This window comes from Musca domestica, unplaced genomic scaffold (genome assembly GCF_030504385.1).
Source record: "Musca domestica strain aabys unplaced genomic scaffold, Musca_domestica.polishedcontigs.V.1.1 20, whole genome shotgun sequence".
Classification (NCBI taxonomy): Eukaryota; Metazoa; Arthropoda; class Insecta; order Diptera; family Muscidae; genus Musca; species Musca domestica.
In genome coordinates, this window is record NW_026712250.1 from 4,104,550 (window position 1) to 4,119,401 (window position 14,852).

Here is a 14,852-nt window from a genome sequence, read left to right on the forward strand (position 1 = left end):
TTTATCACATGGTCAATGTTTCATTTGGGCCAACGGCACCCAAAAAAGAAGAGGATGTTAACTCAGCATTTTTTTGTTCAATAACAGAGGCGGGGGATTATAACATGCGATCACTTTCTCTCTCTTCACACGCCATTGTTTTGTTTACTTAGGTGGGAGATGATTTGATAGTTATCTCCGGTGAAATAAAAAACAAAATCTAAAAAAAAAACTGCTGATCTCATTTCAGTGCATACCAAATAGGGATTATTTCGGAACTGTTCCGATGGTGATATCAGATCATATTCACGTATTCGATAATGGGAAATGGACATAAAAATGATTTATAAGTATTTGAACAAATACCAAATATTTTGACCCTCCACCCCCCTTTTCTCACCACACTCATGTGTGTGTGTTTGTTTGTTTGTCCACACATCTAAAAAAAAAGTAAACAAAAACCCGGCGAAAAAATAATCATAATTTTTGTTCAAATAATATCCTCTTTATTTGATCTAAATCCAGCATGTGTGCATGCTTAATATTGATAGGGAAATGAAAATGGTTGATTTTGGGAAATCCTTAAAAAACTACCCCCGATTTGCGGGCAACTTGGTTATGCAGTTACATAACCCAAACATGGTTAAGATTCAAGCTGGGGTTAGTTTTGTGCCTAGTTCGACTTTTTTTTCCGCTCTAGAACATCTTTAGATTTTGCCAGCAATACCCATAACATAAATTAATTTAACAAAAGGATTCGCATTGTATCCTTTTGATGGGAATGTTTATATTTTCCTACACAGACATCTCAAAGGATTGACATGTTACCTTTGGCAAAATTGAAATTGTATGCACCAATTTTTGCATAAAGCATCCTTGTATCCCCTGTCAAGTGAGGTTTACTTGTAGGTTGTCATAAATATTATCCTTTGTTGCGGTAGGATGATGTAAACTTCTTCATTTCACCCTTGCCCTGGGTTTTTTTACATTTCAATTGAAAGGTTTTCGCAAATACTTTCATTGATCCTTTATGTAAACAAGAAATAACTAATAGTTAGATGTCTCAAGGACATGTCACAGGATTCAGACAAGTTTTGATTTGAGTTTCTTAAAAAAAGGAATTCGCTTTTTTTTGAATCCATTGACGTTTTTGCATCTGGGTATCTGGGTAAGCAACGTTGGGCGCCACCTTGCATTCGCATTAGGGGAATTTAGGCAGACCAGTTTAAAAAAAAAAGAGATTGAGGATTTATTTTTAGGCTCCTCATGTTGGGCGCCATATGCAATCATTTCAATGGATTATGTAATTGTGGTCAATTTAAAGGAGATTGAAAGGAGAATTTTAATATTAAACCTCGTTGGGCGCCATTTAAAATAAAAAAAAAATTGTTAATTGCAACAAATATCGAATTTACAACTTTAAGACGATTTGTGACGTTGGGCGCCATAAAACATAAAATTCATCCAGTTTTTACTCAAAAACCTGTAAGAAAAGGTCAAAAGTTGGGCGGGACAACTGTATAATACCCTACACCACTATGCGTAGATACCGATTTTCACCAACATTTGAAGTACTTGCATCTGGGCTGAATTCCGTGCCAAAATGCGGTCCATTTGAGATGATATTAGCGATTTTATGCACAATAATCCTGAAATCGGATAAAGATATATAAAGGAGCTATATTCAAATCTGAACCGATCTTGACAAAATTTTAGGCACTTACTTCTGAGTTGTATCTGTAGATCACTGTTTTGTAGGGCATATTACACATGTGAGGTACTTAAAACCCCAAATCGGATGAAACATATATATGGGAGCTATAGCTATATCTGAACAGATTTTCACCAAATTTCAAGCACCTGTTTCTAGGATGAATTCAGTCGGAATTGCCAAAATTCAGTTAATTTGGACTGATATTGGCCATTTGGTACACAAGTAACCCGAAATCGGTTGAAGATATATTGGAGATATATCCCAATCTGATCCGATCTCGATAAAATCTGACAGAGGCATTTTTGAGCTGTACTTGATATCTGGTACTAAAGATCATTGCTGTGGAGGGCATATTACGCATGTGAGGGAATTTAAAATCCAAATCCGATGAAACTTATTTAAGGTTGCCATAGCTATATCTGAAGCGATTTTCTCCAAATTTGATATACTTACTTCTAGACTGAATTCGGTTGGATGAGCCAAAATTCGGGTAATTTGGAATGTTATTGGTCATTTGGTGAACAATTAATCTTAAATCGTTTGAAGATATATATCTCAATTTTAACCGATTCTCACCAATTTCAATAAGGTTCGTCCTTGGCCCAAACAAATATTGTTTGAAAAATTTCATCTCAATCGGATAATAAGTGTGACCTGCTATAGTATGAGCGAAAACTAAAGAATTACATCAATTTTGCTAAAAATTGATTTAAATTTCAATGCATCACGTTGGGCGCCATTTCAGGTATTTGCATGACATTGGACAAAATGTCTCGAAATCGTAGCTTTTTTCACTTAACCTTAAGTTTGCCTACTCGTTATGCCTTCATTTTATATCCTTTTAAGAAAACCCCTTCTGAGTCTTCCACTCATCTCCCGAGAATTATCGAAACTTCAACATATATTTTTAGTTATCTCCCAAATCAATGGATTATATTTATATACCGCCTATAATGGCACCCTTGAAATAAATTTATCAATAAAGACTAATTCAGCCTCACATTGTCTATAAATACCCGTTAGAAAGTCCATTGGAAGATGTTAAATCTCTATGAGCCTTTAGGGACTCTTTTCCAAATATTTTGCGATAATAGAAAATGTCACGTTGGGCGCCATCTCAGTCAATTTGCAGAATACAATTAATTTTTGCCCAGTGTCTATAAGCCAACTTGAACTTGGTCCTCTCAAAGAATTCCCTAAGCTTCCTGGGCTATACACGTCTCTTCTAATATTATCTTGGAAGACTTTTGGATCCTTTAGCTTGGTACTCACGTTGGGCGCCATTTTTCTTAAAAAAATCAAAAACATTTTTAATTGCATAAATAAATCCCTGGGCCCAATCCTCGCCTTCAAGGAGTCCCCAAAACACTCTGCAAGTCTTAAAAAGCCATCGATTATATTTATCTACTCCTTATAATAGCACCCTTGCAAAAAAGTTATCAATAGAAACTAGTTCAGCCTCATATCGTCTATAAATAATCGTTAAAAAGCCCACCGGCCTATGTTAAGTCTCTGCAAGCCTTCAGGGAATCTATAAAGTTTGTCTGGATTCCCACTATTTTCCAAAGATTTTGCGTTGATAAAAAATGTTACGTTGGGCGCCATCTAGGTCAATTGGCAGAATAGAATTAATTTTTTTGCACAGTGTTTATAAGCCACTTTGAGCCTTTGTCCTCTGAAAGGATGCCCTAAGCCATTCATTTATTGGGCTTCCCTGAGCCAATAGCGAGCCTGGGATCTTTTCTTTTAGTCTTTTAGGTGTTTTACCATGCATTCACGTTGGGCGCCATTTATCTTACAACATTGGAATACCATTTTTTTCTTTCTGAAAGAAATTCGAGGAACCTCGTGTCGCCTTCAAGGACTCCCTGTACCTTCTGCTAGCCTTGGCTGGAATTCCCCGCCAAAAAGAAGTTCTTCCAATGATCTTATCACTCTATGACCACTGGCCAAGAAACAAATCTCCACATTACCATCAGACCATTAGACACAGGCTTAAGGGTCATTTGTTTATGTATTGCCTTAAGTAGAAGCTAATCCTTTTTTTATTCATCATCATTCAAAATCAAATAAAAATGTCATCCTTGATGTCATTCCGCCGCCATGGCCACAAGAAGTCATGTCCAGAAATAAATGGATTTCAATAATTATTTGTAAGAAAATCACCACCAGCTTGTCTTACAACTATGACAACAGCAGAACAAAAAAAACAAGAATGAGCGAAACAAAGAAGCCGTGATGACCAAAGGATCAAGCCCGGGGAAAGCTGTAACTCGGTAATAGATAATGAAAATATTTTGATATCATTTGCATTTGCCGTGACACTTTTCCTACTTTTCCCTTTACCTAGCGTTTTTCGGCTTCGCCTTCATTGTTCCACGAAGTTGTAAAGACAATGCAATGACCTTTGTTTAATTGACCAGTGGCCATTAGTGATAGCCCTCCCTTTCCAAAGGGAAAACAATTTTAATTGTGTTTATGTTTATGAATAAGCGAAGGTTGTCTTCTTTCCGCTGTTGCTGCTTCTCCGCTGTCTTCTTCATGGTTTTATGACAAGGGGCCATTATTTGAACTTTAATCTATTTGGTATTGAAAGAAAACCAGACATCTAGACCAAACCAAGGGGGAGGGTTTTTTCTTGGTTAGTAAGAAGAAAACTTTAACCGGCGGCTAACTTCATGGGAAGTAATAACGTGGAAGCCAAACAACTAGCCTTTGGTCATGCTACCATAAAATTCCCAAGATGTGAAATATAAAAAAAATTGAAAATCGTCCACTGCCATAAAAAATGGGTTTGCCCGACCAGTTAAGAAAAAGGGTGTGTGGGTCTTAACCATTATGGTCATGGTTCTAGCATTTTACACCTCACAACCAAAATGGAGAGGAAATATTGACTTCCTATTGAGGAAATTGATATATAATTATGGCAATTTACAGGTGCTTTGAGCTGGGGAGAAAAAATAAAAAAATCAAAACAAAAAAGCATTCAAGGTTCTCACACCATTCAACCCTTTTTAGTGTCGGATATCTCATGTATTTGCCAATAAGGGAGGGTTTTTTTTATTTTTCTTAAGAATTTGGAAATTATGTTAATGTAATACCATTAAATACAGAAATAAGGAGAATGTCATAATGTCCAATAATAAAAGGAAATATACAGTAACACCTTGTATTAGACACTAAAAATTAATTTTGGGCCATTTTCCCAAAAGCCTTGAAAATTGACCAAAAATATCTCCATATTGTCATAGATTTTTTGCGTTATGTATTATATGTATAGATTCACTTTTGTTGGAGACCCCCAGTGAAATTTGATGTAGAACATAGTTGCCTTTGGCACCACTTCCCTAGAACTACGATTTATTGTAGAAAATTGGATCAAATTTAAAACCTAAGAAATTAACCAAAAATATTCCCTTTTTATAAAGGGAAGGAATGGACCTAAAAATTAAACCGAAATGTTGTGGATTTTCGGTTATATGTATCATGTTTACAGATTTATTTTTGTTGGTGACCCCCAGTGAAATTTAGTATAGAATATATTTTTCTTTGGCACCACTCCCCTAAAACTACGATTTATGGCAGAAAATTGTGTCAAGTTGAAAATCTAAGAAATTAACCAAAATACCCATTTTTTATGATTCGAGGGAATTGACCAATTCATTTCAACAAATTGTTATGGATTTTCGGCATCACGTGTTATATTTACAGATTTAAGTTTGTTGGAGACCCCTAGTGAAATACGGTGTAGAATATTCTTTCCTTTGGAATCAACCCCTTAAAACTACGATTTATGCTTGAAAAACTGGCCAAGTTTAAAACCTAAGAAATTAACCAAAAACAGCCATTTTTTATGTAGCGAGGAAATTGACCAAAAATGTAATGAAATTTTTATGGATTTTCGGCTTTACGTATTATATTTACAGATTTATTTTTGTCGGTGACCCCTAGTGAAATTTAGTGTAGAATAAATTTTCCATTGACACCCCTCCTCTAAAACTATGCTTTATGGCAGAAAATTGGATCAAATTGAAAACCTAAGAAATTAACCAAAAAATACCCATTTTTTATGAAACGAAGGAATTGACCCGAAAATTTAATGAAATTATTATTGATTTTCGGCATTACGTGTTATATTTACAGATTTATTTTTATTTACAGATATTTTCCATTGATACCCCTCTCCTAAAACTACGATTTATGGCAGAAAATTGGGTCAAGTTGAAAACCTAAGAAATTAACCAAAAATACCCATTTCTTATGATTCGAGGGAATTGACCAAAAAATTTAACCAAATTGTTATGGATTTTTTGGCATTACGTATTATATTTACAGATTTATGTTTGTTGGAGACCCCTACCTAAATTTGGTGTGGAATATATTTTCCATTGACATCCCTCCCCTAAAACTACGATTTATGCCAGAAAATTGGGTCAAATTGAAATTAACCAAAAAATACCCATTTTTATGAAGCGAGGAAATTGACAAAAAATTTTAAACAAATACCTTTGCATTTTTGGCATTACGTATTATATTTACAGATTTATGTTTGTTGAAGACCCCCCGCGAAGTTTTGTGTAGAATATATTTTCCATTGACACCCCTCCCCTAAAACTATGCTTTATGGCAGAAAATTGGATCAAATTGAAAACCAAAGAAATTAACCAAAATACCCATTTTTATGATTCGAGGGAATTGACCAAAAAATTTAACCAAATTATTATGGATTTTCGGTATTACGTATTATATTTATAGATTTATATTTGTTGGAGACCTCTAGTGAAATACGGTGTAGAATATATTTTTCTTTAGAATCAATCAATTAGTGCAGAAAATTGGGTCAAGTTAAAAACCTAAGAAATTGACCAAAAATACCCATTTTTTATGGTGGGCTCTTATCATTGTTTTTCACATTTCAATATTTTTAAGAATTTGGAAATTTTGTTAATTGCATAGTGTAAAATATGAAAATTAAGAAAAATATACAGTAAAACTCGAATTGCACACAAAATTTCATTTTGGGCCAATTTCTCAAAAAGCTTGGAAATTGACCAAAAATACAACCCAAATTGTTATGGATTTTCGGCATTACGTGTTACATTTACAGATTTATTTTTGTTGGTGACCCCTAGTGAAATTCCCCTAAAACTACGATTTATGGCAGAAAATTGGGTCAAGTTAAAAAACTAAGAAATTAACCAAAAATACCCATTTTTTATGATTCTGGGGAATTGACCAAAAAATGTTACCAAATTGTTTTGGATTTTCGGCTTTACGTGTTATATTTACATATATATGTTTGTTGGTGACCCCTAGTGGAATTTGGTGTATAATATATTTTCCTTTGGTACCACTCCCCTAAAACTACGATTTATGGTAGAAAACTGGGTCAAATTGAAAACCTAAGAAATTAACCAAAAATAGCCATTTTTATGAAGCGAGGAAATTGACTAAAAATTTAATGAAATTGTTATGGATTTTCCACATTACGTATTATATCTACAGATTTATTTTTGTTGGTGACCCCTAGTGAAATTTAGTGTAGAACATATTTTTCATTGACACCCCTCCCCTAAAACTACGATTTATGGCAGAAAATTGGGTCAAATTGAAAACCTAAGAAATCATCCAAAAATCCCATTTTTATGAAGCGGGGAAATTGACCAAAAAATTTAATGAAATTGTTATGGATTTTCGGCATTACGTATTATATTTACAGATTTATTTTTGTTGGTGACCCCCACTGAAATTTGGTGTGGAATATATTTTCCATTGACACCCCTCCCCTAAAACTATGATTTATGGCAGAAAATTGGGTCAAGTTGAAAACCTAAGAAAAATGGCGCCAAGTTGAAAGCTTATGAAATTGCCAAAAAATGTCTAGTTTTTGGACGAAAAATGTTATCATTTTTTTTTTTTTTTTGAATATATTATACCTACAGGTTTGGTTTCTTTGCAGACCTTTTGTGAAATTCGATGAAGAATATATTCCTCTTTGACATATTTTTCCTAGCACAATGTTTTATGGCAGAAAATTGGGTCATATTGCAAGCACAAGAAATTTACCAAAAACCGTCTGGTTTTGCACCCAAAATATTATTAGTTTCTCTTCATATATACTGTAGTTAGAGATTTTAATTGCTTGGAGACCCTTAGTGAAATTTGATTTAGAATATGTTTTCTTTTGGTATCATTTTCCGAAAACTATATTTTATGGCAGAAAATTGGTCAAAGTTGTAAACCCCAAAAAATTGGTCAAAAACTATTTTTTTGGGTCAAAATTGTTATTAATTTTTTTATTGAATATATTGTATTATCAAATTAGGTTTGTTCGGGGACCCATAGTGAAATTCTATGCAGAATAAGTTTTACTCTGACACTAACTCTCTAGCGCAATGTTTTGTGCCAGAAAATTGGACCAAATTGCAAACCTAAGAAATTGACCAAAAATAGCGATTTATGAACACAAATTGTTACGTTTGTACATACATATTATATATGCAGTTTTAATTTGTTTGGAGACATATAGTAAAAATTTATGAAGAATATATGTTCTTTTGACACCACCCATTTAAAATAAAATCTTACATAAGAAAATCGGGTCGTTAAAATTTGGGCCAAAAAATACTATTCAAAAATGTTGACCAAATTTGTTGCTGTTATTTTAATGATGAGATTTAGGGTTAGAGATTTGATTCTTTGGGTGTTATGGCAAATTTTGAACAAAAAAATCTAAATTTTGGCACCACCCATACATATTTTTAAATATTTTTGACAATTTGTTGTTTTTTTCTAAAATTGACCTAAAGTTGTGTTTTGGGTCTAATTTGTTATCAATATTTTCAGGATATATATTAAATCTATAGATTTCTTGTATTCAGTGACTCATAGTGAAATTGGGTGTAGAATATTTCTTCCCTTAGGACCATCAACCCATAAAGAGGAATTGTTGATAAATTGACCATTTTCATAATTTGACCCAAAAATTGCATTTTTTTGACCAATTTGTTAGAGATACTATAATGATGAGTATTTGAGTTATAGATTTGATTTCCTTGGGGCTTATGGTACATTTTGATAAGAAAATGTTTTCCATTGACATCAACCACATATTTTTAAAAAGTGTGGACAATTTGTTATAATTTCTAAACTTGACCATAAAATAGTATTTTTTGGTTCAAATGGTTGGCAATATTTCTATGATATATATTAAAGGTACAGATTTCTTGTATTTGGCGACTTATATTGAAATTGAGTGAGGAATATTTCTTCCCTTGACGCCACCAAATTATAATGGACCGTTGTTGATAAACTGACAATTTCTTAAATTTGACCCAAAAATTGTATTTTTTCCCAATTTCTTAGAGTTATTTTAGTGATGAGTATTTGAGTTAGAGTTTTGATTTCTTTGGAACTTATAGTACACATTGATGAGGAAAATGTATAAAATATGTGTAATTCTCTATCTTCATAATCTACGAAATCCTAAAAAATAAATTTCGTTTTAAATTTTCATATTTCATCCCAACTTTACCTCACTTTTTTATATTTTACTTCACAGAAAGCCCCCTATCTATCCCCATTCATCACATGGGCTCCTCTCACCTTTCTCCCATTATTTGTTTACAAAACATACCACCTTTCTCTCTCACTCTCTTCAAAACGATAAGTTTATTTTCTCATAATTTATAGCTTTTATCAAACGGCCCAACTGCCTCTTCTTCCCTAGCACATTGCCAGTTTTATGTGTTTGTTGTTTTGTCAACATGACATTAAATGTCCTACATAAAATTCAATCCTTTTTTTCATCAAAAAATTCAACTTTAATTAATAAAAATATTTGGAAAATAAAAATTCTACCCCCACTCCAACAAACATAGGCAACCCTTGATGGACTTGGATTGCCGGTATCACATTGCCTACTTTGCTCGTATTACAAAAAAAAGTTGACACAGGGTCTTATCAGTCCTGCCGGAGAATTTTTGTTTTTCCAAATCCAAGTGATTTCAAATTACATGCCATCACACCTTCCAAAAAGCGGGCAGGGGAACAAGGTAAACAACAGCTGCAACAACACCAGCGCACCACCACCACCACCACCGTTATTGACATTTGATTTTCTTCGTCTTCTCTTACTTTTCCTCAAGAAAATGCATAGGAAAACCCCGTAGATATCTATGTTCGTTGATTATGAGCAGTGACTGATGAAATGTCGTAAAAGTTAACCCCCTTTGCCTTTTCTGTTTTTTTTTTGAATCAACAAAAGAAGAAGGCCCGGCATCTGTGGTGATTCTAATAAAATATTCAAATTTTTCAATATGAAAATATGTAAATTAGTGTGTTTATTTCTTGGCAGGATACCATTAGTCCTGATGGCTTTTTCTTTGATTTTCATGTTGCATCTTGACATGCCTTTTTAATGGATCGATTTTTTTTGTTTAGAAATTATTTTCAATTGAAAATTACTCACTTCAGCTCATAGTCAGGGACTCTCATAACTAAAAGCCGAGCCTGCGTCCTTCAGTTGGTGCAAGAGACAATTAGAGGCCTTTCTCTCTTTATTGGCCTTTTGAATTCTCAGGTCATCTATGAAGATGCTTTGTCTGACCAAATCTCAGAGCCTTCTCTTTCTCTCTCTCTCTAAGCCTTCAGTTCACTTTAAGGACTCACTGAGCCTTCAGCTCGCCTCCAAGGACTCAAAGAGCCCTCAGCTCGCCTCCAAAGACTCACTGAACCCTTAGCTCGCTTCTAAGGAATCACTGAGCCCTCAGCTCGCCTCCAAGGACTCACTGAGTCGGCAGCTCGCATCCAAGGACTTACTGAGCCCTCAGCTCGCTTCTAAAGACTCAGCTCGCCTCTAAGAACACACTGAACCTTCAGCTCGCCTCTCAGGCCTCACTGAGTCTTCAGCTCGTCTTTAAGAAATCACTGAGTCTTCAGCTGGTTTCTAAGGACTCACTGATGCTTCAGCTCGCCTCTAAGGACTCACTGAGCCTTCAGCTTGCCTCCAGGGACTCACTGAGCCCTCAGCTCGCCTCCAAAGACTCACTGAGCCCTCAGCTCGCCTCTAAGGACTCACTGAGCCTCTAAGGTCTCACTGAGCCCTCAGCTCGTCTCTAAGGACTCATTGAGCTTTCAGCTCGCCTCTAAGGACTCACAGAGTCTTCAGCTCGCCTCTAAGGACTCACAGAGTCTTCAGCTCGCCTCTAAGGACTCACTGAGCCTTCAGCTTGCCTCCAAAGATTCACTGAGCCTTCAGCTTGCCTCCAAGGACTCACTGAGCCTTCAGCTGACCTCTAAGGACTCATCTATAAGAAAACACGGAGTTTTCAGTTCGTTTCTGAGGACTTACTAAGCCTTCAGCTCGCCTTTAAGGACTCACTGAGCCTTCAGCTCGCCTCTAAAGACTCTCTGAGCCTCACTGAGTCTTCAGCTTAACCACGAACACTCCCTGAGCTTAAGCCCGCCAGTAAAAGTCTCTGAGCCTTCCGATCGTCTACAAAATTTCTCCTTCGAATCACACAGCTCTCATTTCTCATCTCGTTTTTAAAAGCCTAGTGTTGCCTCAGAGAGCTTTCTGTCTCCCTGAGAGCTTTCAACTTAGCGATAGGAACCCCCTGAGTCTTCTGTTTCTCTGTCTTCAGTTATCTCATAAGGACTCCCCAGCCTTCAAATCGCCTGTAAATTCCCAACTCGTCAAGAAAAAATCTCCAGGTGAACAAACTGCCACCCTATCAAACATCTGATATTGGGCAAACAAATCCCACCCAGCTTTGATAACGAACTTTTAATAATTACATATTTTCGCTCTCCAAGAACCACAGGATTTTTTGTTGTTACACTCGTGTGCGTGTGTGTGCTCTAATTACTGTCAGGGTGTAAAGAAAAAAGAGGCACTTTTAGAAAGAGGGGAAGGAGGGTTGTACACAACAAAAAAAGGAATCTCTGCAAAAAACAACACCCAAGATTAAGATCTGCTTGACTTCTTTTGTGTTGTTTTTTTTTTCTCTCCAATTTTTGCAATCTAAGAAAGTTGAATTGTTGTTGTTTGCCCGTTTGAGGTTATGTCCAATGGTGGTGATGTTATTCTCCCTTCGTTCCTCCTTTCTTCTTCTGTGTAAAAATAATTGAAAATAATGATTATAAAAGGAGTTCATAATTATTTAATAACGGAGGACAGATGCCCACTGCATATTTTTCAGTGTTTGGTTTTGAATCCCCTCCAACTTAATTCTTGTTTGTGGTTTTCGCAGCAGGAATGACAAGAAATCAGAGCAGCTGATAATGGCAAAGTTATTTTTTGGAGAGATGTTTTTCTTAGCTGATATCAATGACATGTGCCAAGGACTATTTTGGTATCATCTAACTCAAAAATTGTTTAAAAAATTCTCCCTAACCTCAAAATTGAAAAACCAGCAAACAAAGATTAAACCAATTCAAATGGCATTCAATCCTTTACAGATTCTTTGAATGACATGCAACAGCTTTAATTTTAACAATATCTTGTATTTTTTTTTTAAATTCAGACATAACCTCAAATTTAAAATGTTGAAAAACTTAGCTCAAATCAATTAAATCAGTGCCAAATGAATTTAAAATTCATAACAAAGTACTTTTTCACTTTTAATTTCAAATTATAGTCTCATTTGGAAAAAAAATTCCACCCTAACCTCAAATTAATTAATTTAAATATTTTTTTAAAAATTAATCAAATCAATGCTAAATTTATGGAAGATGTCTAGAGAATACATTACAGTTTTGATTATCATCATATTTATAAAATTGTTGAAAAAATTCTCCCTAACCTAAAAATTAAAAATTTTAAAATCGCTACAAACGAGCTAAAAAACATATGCAATTTCCATATAATCTTTAACAGAGTATTTCGCGATATCTATTAATTTGCCTAGAAAATTCTGCCTAACCATAAAATTTGCCTGGAAAATTTGTCATAACCTCAATTATGAATTTGTTTATTCTTTGGAAACCTGAGTATTATCAATGCCAAATTATTTAAAAATGTCTATAGAATATACTACATCTTTCATTTTCTTCACATTTATAAAACTGTTTAAAATATTCTCCCTAACCCCAAAATTGAGAAATCCAAAATTCCTACAAGCAAAGCTAAAAAACATATCAAATCTCCAGTTAATTTTTAACAGAGTATTTGGATAACTCCCCACAACTTTAATTTTCGCGATATCTATTAATCTACCCAAACAATTCTACCTAACCTTAAAATAAAGACTGTGAAAGGCTGACTTAATGTGATGGAATATGAATTAAAAATTACTCGAGTATATTTGACAGTTTTTATCTTAAATTTATCAATTCATTTGCCTGGAAAATTCGTCATAACATCAAATATACATTTTTTTATTCTTTGGAAATCTAAGTCTAATCAATGCTAAATTATTTAAAAATGACTAGAGAATGCGTTGTAACTTTTATTTTTATTATATCTATACAATTTTAAAAAAAATTCTCCCTAACATCAAAATTGAAAATACCAAAATCCCTACAAACAAGCTAAAAACATATCCAATTTCTAGTTAATCTTTAATAGAGTATTTAGCAAACTTCCCACATCCTTAATTTTCTCTATATCTAATAATTTTTCCAGAAAATTTTTCCTAACCTTAAAATTAAGACAAGGAAAATGTTTGAGTACATGGTTTAATTTGATGGCACATGAATTAGAAATCACTCGATTATATTTGTCAACTTTTATCTTCACATTATCAATTCATTTGCCCGGAAAATTCGTCATAACCTCAAATAAAAAATTTTGTATTCTTTATAAACGCGAGTCTAATCAATGCTAAATAATTTAAAAATGTCTTGAGAATGCGTTATAACTTTTACTTTAATATAACTTTTTATAACTTTTACTTTATAAAATTTTTTAAAAAAAATTCTCCATAACCTCAAAATTGAAAATCTCTGTAAAAAAAGCTAAAACCAGTAATAATTTTTAAAAACTCTTTACCAGAATAATTTGATAGCATGCAACATTTAATTTCCTCAGAGTGTATTAATTTGCCAAAAAAATTCAACCTAACCTCAAAATTAACAACGTTAAAATATTTACGTACATGGTTTAAATTAATTCCAGATGTATTAAAAATAAATGTCAACTGTTATTTTTACATTATCTATCCTTTTGCTCCGAAAATTCGACCTAACCTCAAAAATAATATATTGAAAATTTGTAGTTACGCGAGTCAAATGAACGCCAAATTGATAAAAAGTTTCAGAAAATGTATAAAGCTTTCAAATTTTATGATATTTGTTAAATTGTTCAAAAAATTCTCCCTAACCTCAATGTTGAAAAATCGAAAATCCCTGGAAGAAAGCTTCAACTGATTCAAATATTTAAATATTAAATGGAAAATACCTAACCATTTTAAATTGCCTGATATAAATTAATTTGCTTAACAATTCTTTCTAACCTCAAAATGGGAAAACTCCGACATTGGTTCACAAATTAGTAAATTCAAGTCCAGATATATCAGAAATCGTTTTAGACTATAATTTAGTTCTTATTTCCACAATATCAATTCATTTACCTAAAATATTCTACATAACCTCAAAATTAGAACTTTGAAAATTGTTGCGCAAATGACTCAAAGTAGTTTGAGAAAGCTTTAGAATATTTCTATAATTTGTTGAGAGCTTTCATTTTAATTAGGTGCAATTATTTCTTCAAAAAAATATTTCTAACCTCAAAAATTGTTAAAAACAAAATCAAAACCAACTTCTCAAAATTGCCCAAAACAAGGGCAAGGTGAATTAGGAATCATGAGAGTGTAGTATTAGCTTTTATTTTCAAAATATCATAAAGTTTATTCTATGATGTTCTCCTTAACCTAAAATTTGATATTCTTTCTAACCTCAAAATATTTCACAAATTAACAAAATCAACGACATATTAATTAAAAATCATAACATAACATTTATTAATTACACCTTTTTCCAAGACCATTGATTTATACCAAAAAAATTCTCTCTAACCTCAAAAAGTAATTTTTTAAATGTTATGCAAGTGGGCAAAAACAAAAACCAAATTAATTGGAGATATCTACGATACACCAAAAATATCTATAAATGAATTACGAGAAATTCCCTCTAACCTCAAATTGGAATCCCCCAAATG